Consider the following 19,735-nt stretch of genomic DNA (forward strand, 5'->3'; position numbering starts at 1 on the left):
TCTGATTCCCCGCCTCTGATTCCCTGCCTCTGATTCCCAACCTCGGATTCCCCACCTCTGATTCCCCATATCTGATTCCCCGCCTCTGTTTCCCCGCCTCTGTTTCCCCGCCTCTGATTCCCCGCCTCTGTTTCCCTATATCTAATTCCCCACCTCTGATGCCCCAACTCTGATTCCCCGCCTCTGATTCCCCAGCTCTGATTACCCGCCTCTGATTCCCTGCATCCGATTCCCCATATCTGATTCCCCGCCTCTGTTTCCCCGCCACTGATTCCCCGCCTCTGTTTCCCCATATCTGATTCCCCGCATCTGATTCCCAACTATGATTCCCCGCCTCTGATTCCCCAGCTCTGATTCCCTGCATCTGATTCCCCGCGTTCTATTCCCTGCCTCTGATTCCCCGCCTGTGATTCCCCATCACTGATTCACCACCTCTGATTCCCCACCTCTGATTCCCCATATCTAATTCCCCGCCTCTGTTTTCCCGCCTCTGATTCCCCGCCTCTCTTTCCCCATATCTGATTCCCCGCCTCTGAATCCCCAACTCTGATTCCCTGCCTCAGATTCCCCAGCTCTGATTCCCCGCCTTTGATTCCCCCCGTCTGATTCCCAGCCTCTGAATCCCCGTGTCTGATTTCCTGCCTCTGATTCCCCGCCTCTGATTCCCCATCTCTGATTCACCGCCTCTGATTCCCCACCTCTGATTCCCCATCTCTGATTCCGCACATCCAATTCCCTGCCTCTGATTCCCCAACTCTGATTCCCCAACTCTGATTCCCCACCTCTGATTCCCCAGCTCTGATTCCCCGCCTCAGATTCCCCGCGTCTGATTCCCTGCCTCTGATTCCCCGCCTCTGATTCCCTGCCTCTGATTCCCCATATCTGATTCCCCGCCTCTGATTCCCCAACTCTGATTCCACGCTTCTGATTCCCCAGCTCTGAATCCCCGCCTCTGATTCACCGCGTCTGATTCCCTGCCTCTGATTCCCCGCCTCTAATTCCCCATCTGTGATTCACAACCTCTGATGCCCCACCTCAGATTCCCCAGCTCTGACTCCCCGCCTTTGATTCCCCCCGTCTGATTCCCAGCCTCTGAATCCCCGTGTCTGATTTCCTGCCTCTGATTCCCCGCCTCTGATTCCCCATCTCTGATTCACCGCCTCTGATTCCCCACCTCTGATTCCCCATCTCTGATTCCGCACATCCAATTCCCTGCCTCTGATTCCCCAACTCTGATTCCCCACCTCTGATTCCCCAGCTCTGATTCCCCACCTCAGATTCCCCGCGTCTGATTCCCTGCGTCTGATTCCCCGCCTCTGATTCCCTGCCTCTGATTCCCCATATCTGATTCCCCGCCTCTGATTCCCCAACTCTGATTCCCCGCTTCTGATTCCCCAGCTCTGAATCCCCGCCTCTGATTCACCGCGTCTGATTCCCTGCCTCTGATTCCCCGCCTCTAATTCCCCATCTGTGATTCACAACCTCTGATGCCCCACCTCTGATTCCCCATATCTGATTCCCCGCCTCTGTTTCCCCGCCTCTGATTCCCCGCCTCTGATTCCCCATATCTGATTCCCCGCCTCTGATTGCCCACCTCTGATTCCCCGCGTCTGATTCCCTGCCTCTGATTCCCCGCCTCTGATTCCCCATATCTGATTCACCACCTCTGATTCCCGGCCTCTGATTCCCCATCTCTGATTCCGCACATCCGATTCCCTGCCTATGATTCCCCACCTCTGATTCCCCGCCTCTGATTCCCCGCGTCTGATTCCCTGCCTCTGATTCCCCGCCTCTGATTCCCTGCCTCTGATTCCCCATATCTGATTCCCCGCCTCTGATTCCCCAACTCTGATTCCACGCTTCTGATTCCCCAGCTCTGAATCCCCGCCTCTGATTCACCGCGTCTGATTCCCTGCCTCTGATTCCCCGCCTCTAATTCCCCATCTGTGATTCACAACCTCTGATGCCCCACCTCTGATTCCCCATATCTGATTCCCCGCCTCTGTTTCCCCGCCTCTGATTCCCCGCCTCTGATTCCCCATATCTGATTCCCCGCCTCTGATTGCCCACCTCTGATTCCCCGCGTCTGATTCCCTGCCTCTGATTCCCCGCCTCTGATTCCCCATATCTGATTCACCACCTCTGATTCCCGGCCTCTGATTCCCCATCTCTGATTCCGCACATCCGATTCCCTGCCTATGATTCCCCACCTCTGATTCCCCGCCTCTGATTCCCCATATCTGATTCCCTGCCTCTGTTTCCCCGCCTCTGATTCCCCACCTCTGATTCCCCATATCTGATTCCCCGCCTCTGATTCCCCATATCTGATTCCCCGCCTCTATTTCCCCATATCTGCTTCGCCGCCTCTGATTCCCCAACTCTGATTCCCCGCCTCTGATTCCCCAGCTCTGATTTCCCGCCTCTGATTCCCGGCATCCGATTCCCAGCCTCTGATTCCCCGCCTCTGATTCCCCATCTCTGATTCCCCGCCTCTGATTCCCCGTGTCTGATTCCCTGCCTCTGATTCCCCGCCTCTGATTCCCCATATCTGATTCCCCGCCTCTGTTTTCCCGCCTCTGATTCCCTGCCTCTGATTCCCCATATCTGATTCCCCGCCTCTGATTCCCCAACTCTGATTCCCCGCCTCTGATTCCCCAGCTCTGAATCCCCGCCTCTGATTCCCCGCGTCTGATTCCCTACCTCTGATTCCCCGCCTCTGATTCCCCATCTGTGATTCACAACCTCTGATGCCCCACCTCTGATTCCCCATATCTGATTCCCCGCCTCTGTTTCCCCGCACATCCGATTCCCTGCCTATGATTCCCCACCTCTGATTCCCCGCCTCTGATTCCCCATATCTGATTCCCTGCCTCTGTTTCCCCGCCTCTGATTCCCCACCTCTGTTTCCCCATATCTGATTCCCCGCCTCTGATTCCCCAACTCTAATACCCCGCCTCTGATTCCCCAGCTCTGATTCCCCGCCTCTGATTCCACGCATCTGATTCCCTGCCGCTGATTCCTCGCCTCTGATTCCGGCCTCTGATTCCCGTCCTCTGATTCCCTGCTTCTGATTCTGATTCCCTGCCTCTGATTCCCCATCTCTGATTCCGCACATCTGATTCCTTGCCTCTGATTCCCCACCTCTGATTCCCCATATCTGATTCCCCGCCTGGGTTTCCCTGCCTCTGATTCCCCGCCTCTGTTTCCCAATATCTAAGTCCCCGCCTCTGATTCCCCAAATCTGATTCCCCACCTCTGATTCCCCAGCTCTGATTCCCCGCCTCTGATTCCCCGCATCTGATTCCCTGCATCTGATTCCAAGCCTCTGATTCCCTGCCTCTGATTCCCAACCTCTGATTCCCCACCTCTGATTCCCCATATCTGATTCCCCACCTCTGTTTCCCCGCCTCGGATTCCCCGCCTCTGTTTCCCCATATCTGATTCCCGGCCTCTGATTCCCGGCCTCTGATTCCCCGCCTCTGATTCCCTGCCTCTGATTCCCCATCTCCGATTCCGCACATCTGATTCCCTTCCTCTGATTCCCCGCCTCTGATTCCCCGCCTCTGATTCCCTGCCTCTGATTCCCAACCTCGGATTCCCCACCTCTGATTCCCCATATCTGTTTCCCCACCTCTGTTTCCCCGCCTCTGTTTCCCCGCCTCTGATTCCCCGCCTCTGCTTCCCTATATCTAATTCCCCACCTCTGATGACCCAACTCTGATTCCCCGCCTCTGATTCCCCAGCTCTGATTCCCCGCCTCTGATTCCCTGCATCCGATTCCCCATATCTGATTCCCCGCCTCTGTTTCCCCGCCACTGATTCCCCGCCTCTGTTTCCCCATATCTGATTCCCCGCCTCTGATTCCCAACTATGATTCCCCGCCTCTGATTCCCAAGCTCTGATTCCCTGCCTCTGATTCCCCGCGTTCTATTCCCTGCCTCTGATTCCCCGCCTGTGATTCCCCATCACTGATTCACCACCTCTGATTCCCCACCTCTGATTCCCCATATCTAATTCCCCGCCTCTGTTTTCCCGCCTCTGATTCCCCGCCTCTGTTTCCCCATATCTGATTCCCCGCCTCTGAATCCCCAAGTCTGATTCCCTGCCTCAGATTCCCCAGCTCTGATTCCCCGCCATTGATTCCCCCCGTCTGATTCCCAGCCTCTGAATCCCCGTGTCTGATTTCCTGCCTCTGATTCCCCGCCTCTGATTCCCCATCTCTGATTCACCACCTCTGATTCCCCACCTCTGATTCCCCATCTCTGATTCCGCACATCCAATTCCCTGCCTCTGATTCCCCAACTCTGATTCCCCACCTCTGATTCCCCAGCTCTGATTCCCCGCCTCAGATTCCCCGCGTCTGATTCCCTGCCTCTGATTCCCCGCCTCTGATTCCCTGCCTCTGATTCCCCATATCTGATTCCCCGCCTCTGATTCCCCAACTCAGATTCCCCGCTTCTGATTCCCCAGCTCTGAATCCCCGCCTCTGATTGCCCGCGTCTGATTCCCTGCCTCTGATGCCCCACCTCTGATTCCCCATATCTGATTCCCCACCTCTGTTTCCCCGCCTCTGATTCCCCGCCTCTGATTCCCCATATCTGATACCCCGCCTCTGATTGCCCACCTCTGATTCCCCGCGTCTGATTCCCTGCCTCTGATTCCCCGCCTCTGATTCCCCATATCTGATTCACCACCTCTGATTCCCGGCCTCTGATTCCCCATCTCTGATTCCGCACATCCGATTCCCTGCCTATGATTCCCCACCTCGGATTCCCCGCCTCTGATTCCCCATATCTGATTCCCTGCCTCTGTTTCCCCGCCTCTGATTCCCCACCTCTGTTTCCCCATATCTGATTCCCCGCCTCTGATTCCCCAACTCTAATACCCTGCCTCTGATTCCCCAGCTCTGATTCCCCGCCTCTGATTCCCCGCATCTGATTCCCTGCCTCTGATTCCCCGCCTCTGATTCCAGGCCTCTGATTTCCCGCATCTGATTCCCTGCCTCTGATTCCCCGCCTCTGATTCCAGGCCTCTGATTCCCAGCATCTGATTCTGGCCTCTGATTCCCGGCCTCTGATTCCCTGCTTCTGATTCTGATTCCCTGCCTCTGATTCCCCATCTCTGATTCGGCACATCTGATTCCCTGCCTCTGATTCCCCACCTCTGATTCCCCATATCTGATTCCCCGCCTCTGTTTCCCCGCCTCTGATTCCCCGCCTCTGTTTCCCCATATATGATTCCCCGCCTCTGATTCCCCAACTCTGATTGCCCTCCTCTAATTCGCCAGCTATGATTCCCCGCCTCTGATTCCCTGCGTCTGATTCCCTGCCTCTGATTCCCAGCCTCTGATTCCCCTTCTCTGATTCACCACCTCTGAATCCCGACCTCTGATTCCCCATCTCTGATTCCACACATCCGATTCCCTGCCTCTGATTCCCCGCCTCTGATTCCCCGCCTCTGATTCGCAACCTCTAATTCCCCACCTCTGATTCCCCATATCTGATTCCCCGCCTCTGTTTCCCTGCCTCTGATTCCCGGCCTCTGTTTCCCCATATCTGATTCCCCTCCTCTGATTCCCCAACTCTGATTCCCCGCCTCTGATTCCCCAGCTCTGATTCCCCGCCTTTTATTCCCGGCCTCTGATTCCCTGCCACTGATTCCCCGCCCCTGATTCCCCACCTCTGATTCCCCATATCTGATTCCCTGCCTCTTATTCCCCAACTCTGATTCCCCGCTTCTGATTCCCCAGCTCTGAATCCCCGCCTCTTATTCCCCGCATCTGATTCCCTGCCTCTGATTCCCCGCCTCTAATTCCCCATCTGTGATACACAACTTCTGATGCCCCACCTCTGATTCCCCATATCTGATTCCCCGCCTCTGTTTCCCCGCCTCTGATTCCCCGCCTCTGATTCCCTGCCTCTGATTCCCAACCTCGGATTCCCCACCTCTGATTCCCCATATCTGATTCCCCGCCTCTGTTTCCCCGCCTCTGTTTCCCCGCCTCTGATTCCCCGCCTCTGTTTCTCTATATCTAATTCCCCACCTCTGATGCCCCAACTCTGATTCCCCGCCTCTGATTCCCCAGCTCTGATTACCCGCCTCTGATTCCCTGCATCCGATTCCCCATATCTGATTCCCCGCCTCTGTTTCCCCGCCACTGATTCCCCGCCTCTGTTTCCCCATATCTGATTCCCCGCCTCTGATTCCCAACTATGATTCCCCGCCTCTGATTCCCCAGCTCTGATTCCCTGCCTCTGATTCCCCGCGTTCTATTCCCTGCCTCTGATTCCCCGCCTGTGATTCCCCATCACTGATTCACCACCTCTGATTCCCCACCTCTGATTCCCCATATCTAATTCCCCGCCTCTGTTTTCCCGCCTCTGATTCCCCGCCTCTCTTTCCCCATATCTGATTCCCCGCCTCTGAATCCCCAACTCTGATTCCCTGCCTCAGATTCCCCAGCTCTGATTCCCCGCCTTTGATTCCCCCCGTCTGATTCCCAGCCTCTGAATCCCCGTGTCTGATTTCCTGCCTCTGATTCCCCGCCTCTGATTCCCCATCTCTGATTCACCGCCTCTGATTCCCCACCTCTGATTCCCCATCTCTGATTCCGCACATCCAATTCCCTGCCTCTGATTCCCCAACTCTGATTCCCCACCTCTGACTCCCCAGCTCTGATTCCCCGCCTCAGATTCCCCGCGTCTGATTCCCTGCCTCTGATTCCCCGCCTCTGATTCCCTGCCTCTGATTCCCCATATCTGATTCCCCGCCTCTGATTCCCCAACTCTGATTCCACGCTTCTGATTCCCCAGCTCTGAATCCCCACCTCTGATTCACCGCGTCTGATTCCCTGCCTCTGATTCCCCGCCTCTAATTCCCCATCTGTGATTCACAACCTCTGATGCCCCACCTCAGATTCCCCAGCTCTGACTCCCCGCCTTTGATTCCCCCCGTCTGATTCCCAGCCTCTGAATCCCCGTGTCTGATTTCCTGCCTCTGATTCCCCGCCTCTGATTCCCCATCTCTGATTCACCGCCTCTGATTCCCCACCTCTGATTCCCCATCTCTGATTCCGCACATCCAATTCCCTGCCTCTGATTCCCCAACTCTGATTCCCCACCTCTGATTCCCCAGCTCTGATTCCCCGCCTCAGATTCCCCGCGTCTGATTCCCTGCCTCTGATTCCCCGCCTCTGATTCCCTGCCTCTGATTCCCCATATCTGATTCCCCGCCTCTGATTCCCCAACTCTGATTCCCCGCTTCTGATTCCCCAGCTCTGAATCCCCGCCTCTGATTCACCGCGTCTGATTCCCTGCCTCTGATTCCCCGCCTCTAATTCCCCATCTGTGATTCACAACCTCTGATGCCCCACCTCTGATTCCCCATATCTGATTCCCCGCCTCTGTTTCCCCGCCTCTGATTCCCCGCCTCTGATTCCCCATATCTGATTCCCCGCCTCTGATTGCCCACCTCTGATTCCCCGCGTCTGATTCCCTGCCTCTGATTCCCCGCCTCTGATTCCCCATATCTGATTCACCACCTCTGATTCCCGGCCTCTGATTCCCCATCTCTGATTCCGCACATCCGATTCCCTGCCTATGATTCCCCACCTCTGATTCCCCGCCTCTGATTCCCCGCGTCTGATTCCCTGCCTCTGATTCCCCGCCTCTGATTCCCTGCCTCTGATTCCCCATATCTGATTCCCCGCCTCTGATTCCCCAACTCTGATTCCACGCTTCTGATTCCCCAGCTCTGAATCCCCGCCTCTGATTCACCGCGTCTGATTCCCTGCCTCTGATTCCCCGCCTCTAATTCCCCATCTGTGATTCACAACCTCTGATGCCCCACCTCTGATTCCCCATATCTGATTCCCCGCCTCTGTTTCCCCGCCTCTGATTCCCCGCCTCTGATTCCCCATATCTGATTCCCCGCCTCTGATTGCCCACCTCTGATTCCCCGCGTCTGATTCCCTGCCTCTGATTCCCCGCCTCTGATTCCCCATATCTGATTCACCACCTCTGATTCCCGGCCTCTGATTCCCCATCTCTGATTCCGCACATCCGATTCCCTGCCTATGATTCCCCACCTCTGATTCCCCGCCTCTGATTCCCCATATCTGATTCCCTGCCTCTGTTTCCCCGCCTCTGATTCCCCACCTCTGATTCCCCATATCTGATTCCCCGCCTCTGATTCCCCATATCTGATTTCCTGCCTCTATTTCCCCATATCTGCTTCGCCGCCTCTGATTCCCCAACTCTGATTCCCCGCCTCTGATTCCCCAGCTCTGATTTCCCGCCTCTGATTCCCGGCATCCGATTCCCAGCCTCTGATTCCCCGCCTCTGATTCCCCATCTCTGATTCCCCGCCTCTGATTCCCCGTGTCTGATTCCCTGCCTCTGATTCCCCGCCTCTGATTCCCCATATCTGATTCCCCGCCTCTGTTTTCCCGCCTCTGATTCCCTGCCTCTGATTCCCCATATCTGATTCCCCGCCTCTGATTCCCCAACTCTGATTCCCCGCCTCTGATTCCCCAGCTCTGAATCCCCGCCTCTGATTCCCCGCGTCTGATTCCCTACCTCTGATTCCCCGCCTCTGATTCCCCATCTGTGATTCACAACCTCTGATGCCCCACCTCTGATTCCCCATATCTGATTCCCCGCCTCTGTTTCCCCGCCTCTGATTCCCCGCTTCTGATTCCCCATATCTGATTCCAAGCCTCTGATTGCCCACCTCTGATTCCCCGCGTCTGATTCCCTGCCTCTGATTCCCCGCCTCTGATTCCCCATCTCTGATTCACCACCTCTGATTCCCGGCCTCTGATTCCCCATCTCTGATTCCGCACATCCGATTCCCTGCCTATGATTCCCCACCTCTGATTCCCCGCCTCTGATTCCCCATATCTGATTCCCTGCCTCTGTTTCCCCGCCTCTGATTCCCCACCTCTGTTTCCCCATATCTGATTCCCCGCCTCTGATTCCCCAACTCTAATACCCCGCCTCTGATTCCCCAGCTCTGATTCCCCGCCTCTGATTCCCCGCATCTGATTCCCTGCCGCTGATTCCTCGCCTCTGATTCCGGCCTCTGATTCCCGTCCTCTGATTCCCTGCTTCTGATTCTGATTCCCTGCCTCTGATTCCCCATCTCTGATTCCGCACATCTGATTCCTTGCCTCTGATTCCCCACCTCTGATTCCCCATATCTGATTCCCCGCCTGGGTTTCCCTGCCTCTGATTCCCCGCCTCTGTTTCCCAATATCTAAGTCCCCGCCTCTGATTCCCCAAATCTGATTCCCCACCTCTGATTCCCCAGCTCTGATTCCCCGCCTCTGATTCCCCGCATCTGATTCCCTGCATCTGATTCCAAGCCTCTGATTCCCTGCCTCTGATTCCCAACCTCTGATTCCCCACCTCTGATTCCCCATATCTGATTCCCCGCCTCTGTTTCCCCGCCTCGGATTCCCCGCCTCTGTTTCCCCATATCTGATTCCCGGCCTCTGATTCCCGGCCTCTGATTCCCCGCCTCTGATTCCCTGCCTCTGATTCCCCATCTCCGATTCCGCACATCTGATTCCCTTCCTCTGATTCCCCGCCTCTGATTCCCCGCCTCTGATTCCCTGCCTCTGATTCCCAACCTCGGATTCCCCACCTCTGATTCCCCATATCTGTTTCCCCACCTCTGTTTCCCCGCCTCTGTTTCCCCGCCTCTGATTCCCCGCCTCTGCTTCCCTATATCTAATTCCCCACCTCTGATGACCCAACTCTGATTCCCCGCCTCTGATTCCCCAGCTCTGATTCCCCGCCTCTGATTCCCTGCATCCGATTCCCCATATCTGATTCCCCGCCTCTGTTTCCCCGCCACTGATTCCCCGCCTCTGTTTCCCCATATCTGATTCCCCGCCTCTGATTCCCAACTATGATTCCCCGCCTCTGATTCCCCAGCTCTGATTCCCTGCCTCTGATTCCCCGCGTTCTATTCCCTGCCTCTGATTCCCCGCCTGTGATTCCCCATCACTGATTCACCACCGCTGATTCCCCACCTCTGATTCCCCATATCTAATTCCCCGCCTCTGTTTTCCCGCCTCTGATTCCCCGCCTCTGTTTCCCCATATCTGATTCCCCGCCTCTGAATCCCGAAGTCTGATTCCCTGCCTCAGATTCCCCAGCTCTGATTCCCCGCCATTGATTCCCCCCGTCTGATTCCCAGCCTCTGAATCCCCGTGTCTGATTTCCTGCCTCTGATTCCCCGCCTCTGATTCCCCATCTCTGATTCACCACCTCTGATTCCCCACCTCTGATTCCCCATCTCTGATTCCGCACATCCAATTCCCTGCCTCTGATTCCCCAACTCTGATTCCCCACCTCTGATTCCCCAGCTCTGATTCCCCGCCTCAGATTCCCCGCGTCTGATTCCCTGCCTCTGATTCCCCGCCTCTGATTCCCTGCCTCTGATTCCCCATATCTGATTCCCCGCCTCTGATTCCCCAACTCAGATTCCCCGCTTCTGATTCCCCAGCTCTGAATCCCCGCCTCTGATTGCCCGCGTCTGATTCCCTGCCTCTGATTCCCCGCCTCTAATTCCCCATCTGTGATTCACAACCTCTGATGCCCCACCTCTGATTCCCCATATCTGATTCCCCGCCTCTGTTTCCCCGCCTCTGATTCCCCGCCTCTGATTCCCCATATCTGATACCCCGCCTCTGATTGCCCACCTCTGATTCCCCGCGTCTGATTCCCTGCCTCAGATTCCCCGCCTCTGATTCCCCATATCTGATTCACCACCTCTGATTCCCGGCCTCTGATTCCCCATCTCTGATTCCGCACATCCGATTCCCTGCCTATGATTCCCCACCTCGGATTCCCCGCCTCTGATTCCCCATATCTGATTCCCTGCCTCTGTTTCCCCGCCTCTGATTCCCCACCTCTGTTTCCCCATATCTGATTCCCCGCCTCTGATTCCCCAACTCTAATACCCTGCCTCTGATTCCCCAGCTCTGATTCCCCGCCTCTGATTCCCCGCATCTGATTCCCTGCCTCTGATTCCCCGCCTCTGATTCCAGGCCTCTGATTTCCCGCATCTGATTCCCTGCCTCTGATTCCCCGCCTCTGATTCCAGGCCTCTGATTCCCAGCATCTGATTCTGGCCTCTGATTCCCGGCCTCTGATTCCCTGCTTCTGATTCTGATTCCCTGCCTCTGATTCCCCATCTCTGATTCCGCACATCTGATTCCCTGCCTCTGATTCCCCACCTCTGATTCCCCATATCTGATTCCCCGCCTCTGTTTCCCCGCCTCTGATTCCCCGCCTCTGTTTCCCCATATATGATTCCCCGCCTCTGATTCCCCAACTCTGATTGCCCTCCTCTAATTCGCCAGCTATGATTCCCCGCCTCTGATTCCCTGCGTCTGATTCCCTGCCTCTGATTCCCAGCCTCTGATTCCCCTTCTCTGATTCACCACCTCTGAATCCCGACCTCTGATTCCCCATCTCTGATTCCACACATCCGATTCCCTGCCTCTGATTCCCCGCCTCTGATTCCCCGCCTCTGATTCGCAACCTCTAATTCCCCACCTCTGATTCCCCATATCTGATTCCCCGCCTCTGTTTCCCTGCCTCTGATTCCCGGCCTCTGTTTCCCCATATCTGATTCCCCTCCTCTGATTCCCCAACTCTGATTCCCCGCCTCTGATTCCCCAGCTCTGATTCCCCGCCTTTTATTCCCGGCCTCTGATTCCCTGCCACTGATTCCCCGCCCCTGATTCCCCACCTCTGATTCCCCATATCTGATTCCCTGCCTCTGTTTCCCCAGCTCTGATTCCCCACCTCTGATTCCCCAGCTCTGATTCCCTGCCACTGATTCCCCGCCCCTGATTCCCCACCTCTGATTCCCCATATCTGATTCCCCGCCTCTGTTTCCCCAGCTCTGATTCCCTGCCTCTGATTCCCTGCCCTGAATCCCCATCTCTGTTTCACCGCCTTTGATTCGCCACCTCTGATTCCCCATATCTGATTCCCCGCCTCTGTTTCCCCGCCTCTGATTCCCTGCCTCTGATTCCCAACCTCTGATTCCACACCTCTGATTCCCCATATCTGATTCCCCTTCTCTGATTCACCACCTCTGAATCCCCACCTCTGATTCCCCATCTCTGATTCCACACATCCGATTCCCTGCCTCTGATTCCCCGCCTCTGATTCCCCGCCTCTGATTCGCAACCTCTAATTCCCCACCTCTGATTCCCCATATCTGATTCCCCGCCTCTGTTTCCCTGCCTCTGATTCCCGGCCTCTGTTTCCCCATATCTGATTCCCCTCCTCTGATTCCCCAACTCTGATTCCCCGCCTCTGATTCCCCAGCTCTGATTCCCCGCCTTTTATTCCCGGCCTCTGATTCCCTGCCACTGATTCCCCGCCCCTGATTCCCCACCTCTGATTCCCCATATCTGATTCCCCGCCTCTGTTTCCCCAGCTCTGATTCCCTGCCTCTGATTCCCTGCCCTGATTCCCCATCTCTGTTTCACCGCCTTTGATTCGCCACCTCTGATTCCCCATATCTGATTCCCCGCCTCTGTTTCCCCGCCTCTGATTCCCTGCCTCTGATTCCCAACCTCTGATTCCACACCTCTGATTCCCCATATCTGATTCCCCGCCTCTATTTCCCCATATCTGTTTCCCCGCCTCTGATTCCCCAACTCTGATTCCCCGCCTCTGATTCCCCAGCTCTGATTCCCCGCCTCTGATTCCCGGCGTCCGATTCCCTGCCTCTGATTCCCCGCCTCTGATTCCCCATCTCTGATTCACCACCTCTGATTCCCCACCTCTGATTCCCCATATCTAATTCCCCGCCTCTGTTTTCCCGCCTCTGATTCCCCGCCTCTGTTTCCCCATATCTGATTCCCCGCCTCTGAATCCCCAACTCTGATTCCCTGCCTCAGATTCCCCAGCTCTGATTCCCCATCTCTGATTCACCGCCTCTGATTCCCCACCTCTGATTCCCCATCTCTGATTCCGCACATCCAATTCAATGCCTCTGATTCCCCAACTCTGATTCCCCACCTCTGATTCCCCAGCTCTGATTCCCCACCTCAGATTCCCCGCGTCTGATTCCCTGCCTCTGATTCCCCGCCTCTGATTCCCTGCCTCTGATTCCCCATATCTGATTCCATGCCTCTGATTCCCCAACTCTGATTCCCCGCTTCTGATTCCCCAGCTCTGAATCCCCGCCTCTTATTCCCCGCGTCTGATTCCCTGCCTCTGATTCCCCGCCTCTAATTCCCCATCTGTGATACACAACTTCTGATGCCCCACCTCTGAATCCCCATATCTGATTCCCCGCATCTGTTTCCCCGCCTCTGATTCCCCGCCTCTGATTCCCTGCCTCTGATTCCCAACCTCGGATTCCCCACCTCTGATTCCCCATATCTGATTCCCCGCCTCTGTTTCCCCGCCTCTGTTTCCCCGCCTCTGATTCCCCGCCTCTGTTTCCCTATATCTAATTCCCCACCTCTGATGCCCCAACTCTGATTCCCCGCCTCTGATTCCCCAGCTCTGATTCCCCGCCTCTGATTCCCTGCATCCGATTCCCCATATCTGATTCCCCGCCTCTGTTTCCCCGCCACTGATTCCCCGCCTCTGTTTCCCCATATCTGATTCCCCGCCTCTGATTCCCAACTATGATTCCCCGCCTCTGATTCCCCAGCTCTGATTCCCTGCCTCTGATTCCCCGCGTTCTATTCCCTGCCTCTGATTCCCCGCCTGTGATTCCCCATCACTGATTCACCACCTCTGATTCCCCACCTCTGATTCCCCATATCTAATTCCCCGCCTCTGTTTTCCCGCCTCTGATTCCCCGCCTCTGTTACCCCATATCTGATTCCCCGCCTCTGAATCCCCAACTCTGATTCCCTGCCTCAGATTCCCCAGCTCTGATTCCCCGCCTTTGATTCCCCCCGTCTGATTCCCAGCCTCTGAATCCCCGTGTCTGATTTCCTGCCTCTGATTCCCCGCCTCTGATTCCCCATCTCTGATTCACCGCCTCTGATTCCCCACCTCTGATTCCCCATCTCTGATTCCGCACATCCAATTCCCTGCCTCTGATTCCCCAACTCTGATTCCCCACCTCTGATTCCCCAGCACTGATTCCCCGCCTCAGATTCCCCACGTCTGATTCCCTGCCTCTGATTCCCCGCCTCTGATTCCCTGCCTCTGATTCCCCATATCTGATTCCCCGCCTCTGATTCCCCAACTCTGATTCCCCGCTTCTGATTCCCCAGCTCTGAATCCCCGCCTCTGATTCCCCGCGTCTGATTCCTTGCCTCTGATTCCCCGCCTCTAATTCCCCATCTGTGATTCACAACCTCTGATGCCCCACCTCTGATTCCCCATATCTGATTCCCCGCCTCTGTTTCCCCGCCTCTGATTCCCCGCCTCTGATTCCCCATATCTGATACCCCGCCTCTGATTGCCAACCTCTGATTCCCCGCGTCTGATTCCCTGCCTCTGATTCCCCGCCTCTGATTCCCCATATCTGATTCACCACCTCTGATTCCCGGCCTCTGATTCCCCATCTCTGATTCCGCACATCCGATTCCCTGCCTATGATTCCCCACCTCTGATTCCCCGCCTCTGATTCCCCATATCTGATTCCCTGCCTCTGTTTCCCCGCCTCTGATTCCCCACCTCTGTTTCCCCATATCTGATTCCCCGCCTCTGATTCCCCAACTCTAATACCCTGCCTCTGATTCCCCAGCTCTGATTCCCCGCCTCTGATTCCCCGCATCTGATTCCCTGCCTCTGATTCCCCGCCTCTGATTCCAGGCCTCTGATTTCCCGCATCTGATTCCCTGCCTCTGATTCCCCGCCTCTGATTCCAGGCCTCTGATCCCAGCATCTGATTCCGGCCTCTGATTCCCAGCCTCTGATTCCCCGCTTCTGATTTCCCGCCTCTGATTCCCCGCGTCTGATTCCCTTCCACTGATACCCTGCCCCTGATTCCCCACCTCTGATTCCCCATATCTGATTCCCCGCCTCTGTTTCCCCACCTCTGATTCCCCGCCTCTGTTTCCCCATATCTGATTCCCCGCCTCTTATTCCCCAACTCTGATTCCCCTCCTCTAATTCGCCAGCTATGATTCCCCGCCTCTGATTCCCTGCATCTGATTCCCTGCCTCTGATTCCCAGCCTCTGATTCCCCTTCTCTGATTCACCACCTCTGAATCCCCACCTCTGATTCCCCATCTCTGATTCCCCAGCTCTGATTCCCCGCCTTTGATTCCCCCCGTCTGATTCCCAGCCTCTGAATCCACGTGTCTGATTTCCTGCCTCTGATTCCCCGCCTCTGATTCCCCATCTCTGATTCACCGCCTCTGATTCCCCACCTCTGATTCCCCATCTCTGATTCCGCACATCCAATTCCCTGCCTCTGATTCCCCAACTCTGATTCCCCACCTCTGATTCCCCAGCACTGATTCCCCGCCTCAGATTCCCCGCGTCTGATTCCCTGCCTCTGATTCCCCGCCTCTGATTCCCTGCCTCTGATTCCCCATATCTGATTCCCCGCCTCTGATTCCCCAACTCTGATTCCCCGCTTCTGATTCCCCAGCTCTGAATCCCCGCCTCTGATTCCCCGCGTCTGATTCCTTGCCTCTGATTCCCCGCCTCTAATTCCCCATCTGTGATTCACAACCTCTGATGCCCCACCTCTGATTCCCCATATCTGATTCCCCGCCTCTGTTTCCCCTCCTCTGATTCCCCGCCTCTGATTCCCCATATCTGATACCCCGCCTCTGATTGCCCACCTCTGATTCCCCGCGTCTGATTCCCTGCCTCTGATTCCCCGCCTCTGATTCCCCATATCTGATTCACCACCTCTGATTCCCGGCCTCTGATTCCCCATCTCTGATTCCGCACATCCGATTCCCTGCCTATGATTCCCCACCTCTGATTCCCCGCCTCTGATTCCCCATATCTGATTCCCTGCCTCTGTTTCCCCGCCTCTGATTCCCCACCTCTGTTTCCCCATATCTGATTCCCCGCCTCTGATTCCCCAACTCTAATACCCTGCCTCTGATTCCCCAGCTCTGATTCCCCGCCTCTGATTCCCCGCATCTGATTCCCTGCCTCTGATTCCCCGCCTCTGATTCCAGGCCTCTGATTTCCCGCATCTGATTCCCTGCCTCTGATTCCCCGCCTCTGATTCCAGGCCTCTGATCCCAGCATCTGATTCCGGCCTCTGATTCCCAGCCTCTGATTCCCCGCTTCTGATTCCCCGCCTCTGATTCCCCGCGTCTGATTCCCTTCCACTGATACCCTGCCCCTGATTCCCCACCTCTGATTCCCCATATCTGATTCCCCGCCTCTGTTTCCCCACCTCTGATTCCCCGCCTCTGTTTCCCCATATCTGATTCCCCGCCTCTTATTCCCCAACTCTGATTCCCCTCCTCTAATTCGCCAGCTATGATTCCCCGCCTCTGATTCCCTGCATCTGATTCCCTGCCTCTGATTCCCAGCCTCTGATTCCCCTTCTCTGATTCACCACCTCTGAATCCCCACCTCTGATTCCCCATCTCTGATTCCGCACATCCGATTCCCTGCCTCTGATTCCCCGCCTCTGATTCCCTGCATCCGATTCCCCATATCTGATTCCCCGCCTCTGTTTCCCCGCCACTGATTCCCCGCCTCTGTTTCCCCATATCTGATTCCCCGCCTCTGATTCCCAACTATGATTCCCCGCCTCTGATTCCCCAGCTCTGATTCCCTGCCTCTGATTCCCCGCGTTCTATTCCCTGCCTCTGATTCCCCGCCTGTGATTCCCCATCACTGATTCAGCACCCCTGATTCCCCACCTCTGATTCCCCATATCTAATTCCCCGCCTCTGTTTTCCCGCCTCTGATTCCCCGCCTCTGTTTCCCCATATCTGATTCCCCGCCTCTGAATCCCCAACTCTGATTCCCTGCCTCAGATTCCCCAGCTCTGATTCCCCGCCTTTGATTCCCCCCGTCTGATTCCCAGCCTCTGAATCCCCGTGTCTGATTTCCTGCCTCTGATTCCCCGCCTCTGATTCCCCATCTCTGATTCACCGCCTCTGATTCCCCACCTCTGATTCCCCATCTCTGATTCCGCACATCCAATTCCCTGCCTCTGATTCCCCAACTCTGATTCCCCACCTCTGATTCCCCAGCTCTGATTCCCCGCCTCAGATTCCCCGCATCTGATTCCCTGCCTCTGATTCCCCGCCTCTGATTCCCTGCCTCTGATTCCCCATATCTGATTCCCCGCCTCTGATTCCCCAACTATGATTCCCCGCTTCTGATTCCCCAGCTCTGAATCCCCGCCTCTGATTCCCCGCGTCTGATTCCCTGCCTCTGATTCCCCGCCTCTAATTCCCCATCTGTGATTCACAACCTCTGATGCCCCACCTCTGATTCCCCATATCTGATTCCCCGCCTCTGTTTCCCCGCCTCTGATTCCCCGCCTCTGATTCCCCATATCTGATACCCCGCCTCTGATTGCCCACCTCTGATTCCCCGCGTCTGATTCCCTGCCTCTGATTCCCCGCCTCTGATTCCCCATATCTGATTCACCACCTCTGATTCCCGGCCTCTGATTCCCCATCTCTGATTCCGCACATCCGATTCCCTGCCTATGATTCCCCACCTCTGATTCCCCGCCTCTGATTCCCCATATCTGATTCCCTGCCTCTGTTTCCCCGCCTCTGATTCCCCACCTCTGTTTCCCCATATCTGATTCCCCGCCTCTGATTCCCCAACTCTAATACCCTGCCTCTGATTCCCCAGCTCTGATTCCCCGCCTCTGATTCCCCGCATCTGATTCCCTGCCTCTGATTCCCCGCCTCTGATTCCAGGCCTCTGATTTCCCGCATCTGATTCCCTGCCTCTGATTCCCCGCCTCTGATTCCAGGCCTCTGATCCCAGCATCTGATTCCGGCCTCTGATTCCCAGCCTCTGATTCCCTGCTTCTGATTCCCTGCCTCTGATTCCCCGCGTCTGATTCCCTGCCACTGATACCCTGCCCCTGATTCCCCACCTCTGATTCCCCATATCTGATTCCCCGCCTCTGTTTCCCCACCTCTGATTCCCCGCCTCTGTTTCCCCATATCTGATTCCCCGCCTCTTATTCCCCAACTCTGATTCCCCTCCTCTAATTCGCCAGCTATGATTCCCCGCCTCTGATTCCCTGCATCTGATTACCTGCCTCTGATTCCCAGCCTCTGATTCCCCTTCTCTGATTCACCACCTCTGAATCCCCACCTCTGATTCCCCATCTCTGATTCCGCACATCCGATTCCCTGCCTCTGATTCCCCGCCTCTGATTCCCGGCATCCGATTCCCTGCCTCTGATTCCCCGCCTCTGATTCCCCATCTCTGATTCCCCGCCTCTGATTCCCCGTGTCTGATTCCCTGCCTCTGATTCCCCGCCTCTGATTCCCCATATCTGATTCCCCGCCTCTGATTCCCGGCCTCTGATTCCCTGCCACTGATTCCCCACCTCTGATTCCCCATATCTGATTCCCCGCCTCTGTTTCCCCAGCTCTGATTCCCTGCCTCTGATTCCCTGCCCTGATTCCCCATCTCTGTTTCACCGCCTTTGATTCGCCACCTCTGATTCCCCATATCTGATTCCCCGCCTCTGTTTCCCCGCCACTGATTCCCCGCCTCTGTTTCCCCATATCTGATTCCCCGCCTCTGATTCCCAACTATGATTCCCCGCCTCTGATTCCCCAGCTCTGATTCCCTGCCTCTGATTCCCCGCGTTCTATTCCCTGCCTCTGATTCCCCGCCTGTGATTCCCCATCACTGATTCACCACCTCTGATTCCCCACCTCTGATTCCCCATATCTAATTCCCCGCCTCTGTTTTCCCGCCTCTGATTCCCCGCCTCTGTTACCCCATATCTGATTCCCCGCCTCTGAATCCCCAACTCTGATTCCCTGCCTCAGATTCCCCAGCTCTGATTCCCCGCCTTTGATTCCCCCCGTCTGATTCCCAGCCTCTGAATCCCCGTGTCTGATTTCCTGCCTCTGATTCCCCGCCTCTGATTCCCCATCTCTGATTCACCGCCTCTGATTCCCCACCTCTGATTCCCCATCTCTGATTCCGCACATCCAATTCCCTGCCTCTGATTCCCCAACTCTGATTCCCCACCTCTGATTCCCCAGCACTGATTCCCCGCCTCAGATTCCCCACGTCTGATTCCCTGCCTCTGATTCCCCGCCTCTGATTCCCTGCCTCTGATTCCCCATATCTGATTCCCCGCCTCTGATTCCCCAACTCTGATTCCCCGCTTCTGATTCCCCAGCTCTGTATCCCCGCCTCTGATTCCCCGCGTCTGATTCCTTGCCTCTGATTCCCCGCCTCTAATTCCCCATCTGTGATTCACAACCTCTGATGCCCCACCTCTGATTCCCCATATCTGATTCCCCGCCTCTGTTTCCCCGCCTCTGATTCCCCGCCTCTGATTCCCCATATCTGATACCCCGCCTCTGATTGCCAACCTCTGATTCCCCGCGTCTGATTCCCTGCCTCTGATTCCCCGCCTCTGATTCCCCATATCTGATTCACCACCTCTGATTCCCGGCCTCTGATTCCCCATCTCTGATTCCGCACATCCGATTCCCTGCCTATGATTCCCCACCTCTGATTCCCCGCCTCTGATTCCCCATATCTGATTCCCTGCCTCTGTTTCCCCGCCTCTGATTCCCCACCTCTGTTTCCCCATATCT

The sequence above is a fragment of the Narcine bancroftii genome, chromosome 8 (assembly GCF_036971445.1).
Source record: "Narcine bancroftii isolate sNarBan1 chromosome 8, sNarBan1.hap1, whole genome shotgun sequence".
NCBI lineage: Eukaryota > Metazoa > Chordata > Chondrichthyes > Torpediniformes > Narcinidae > Narcine > Narcine bancroftii.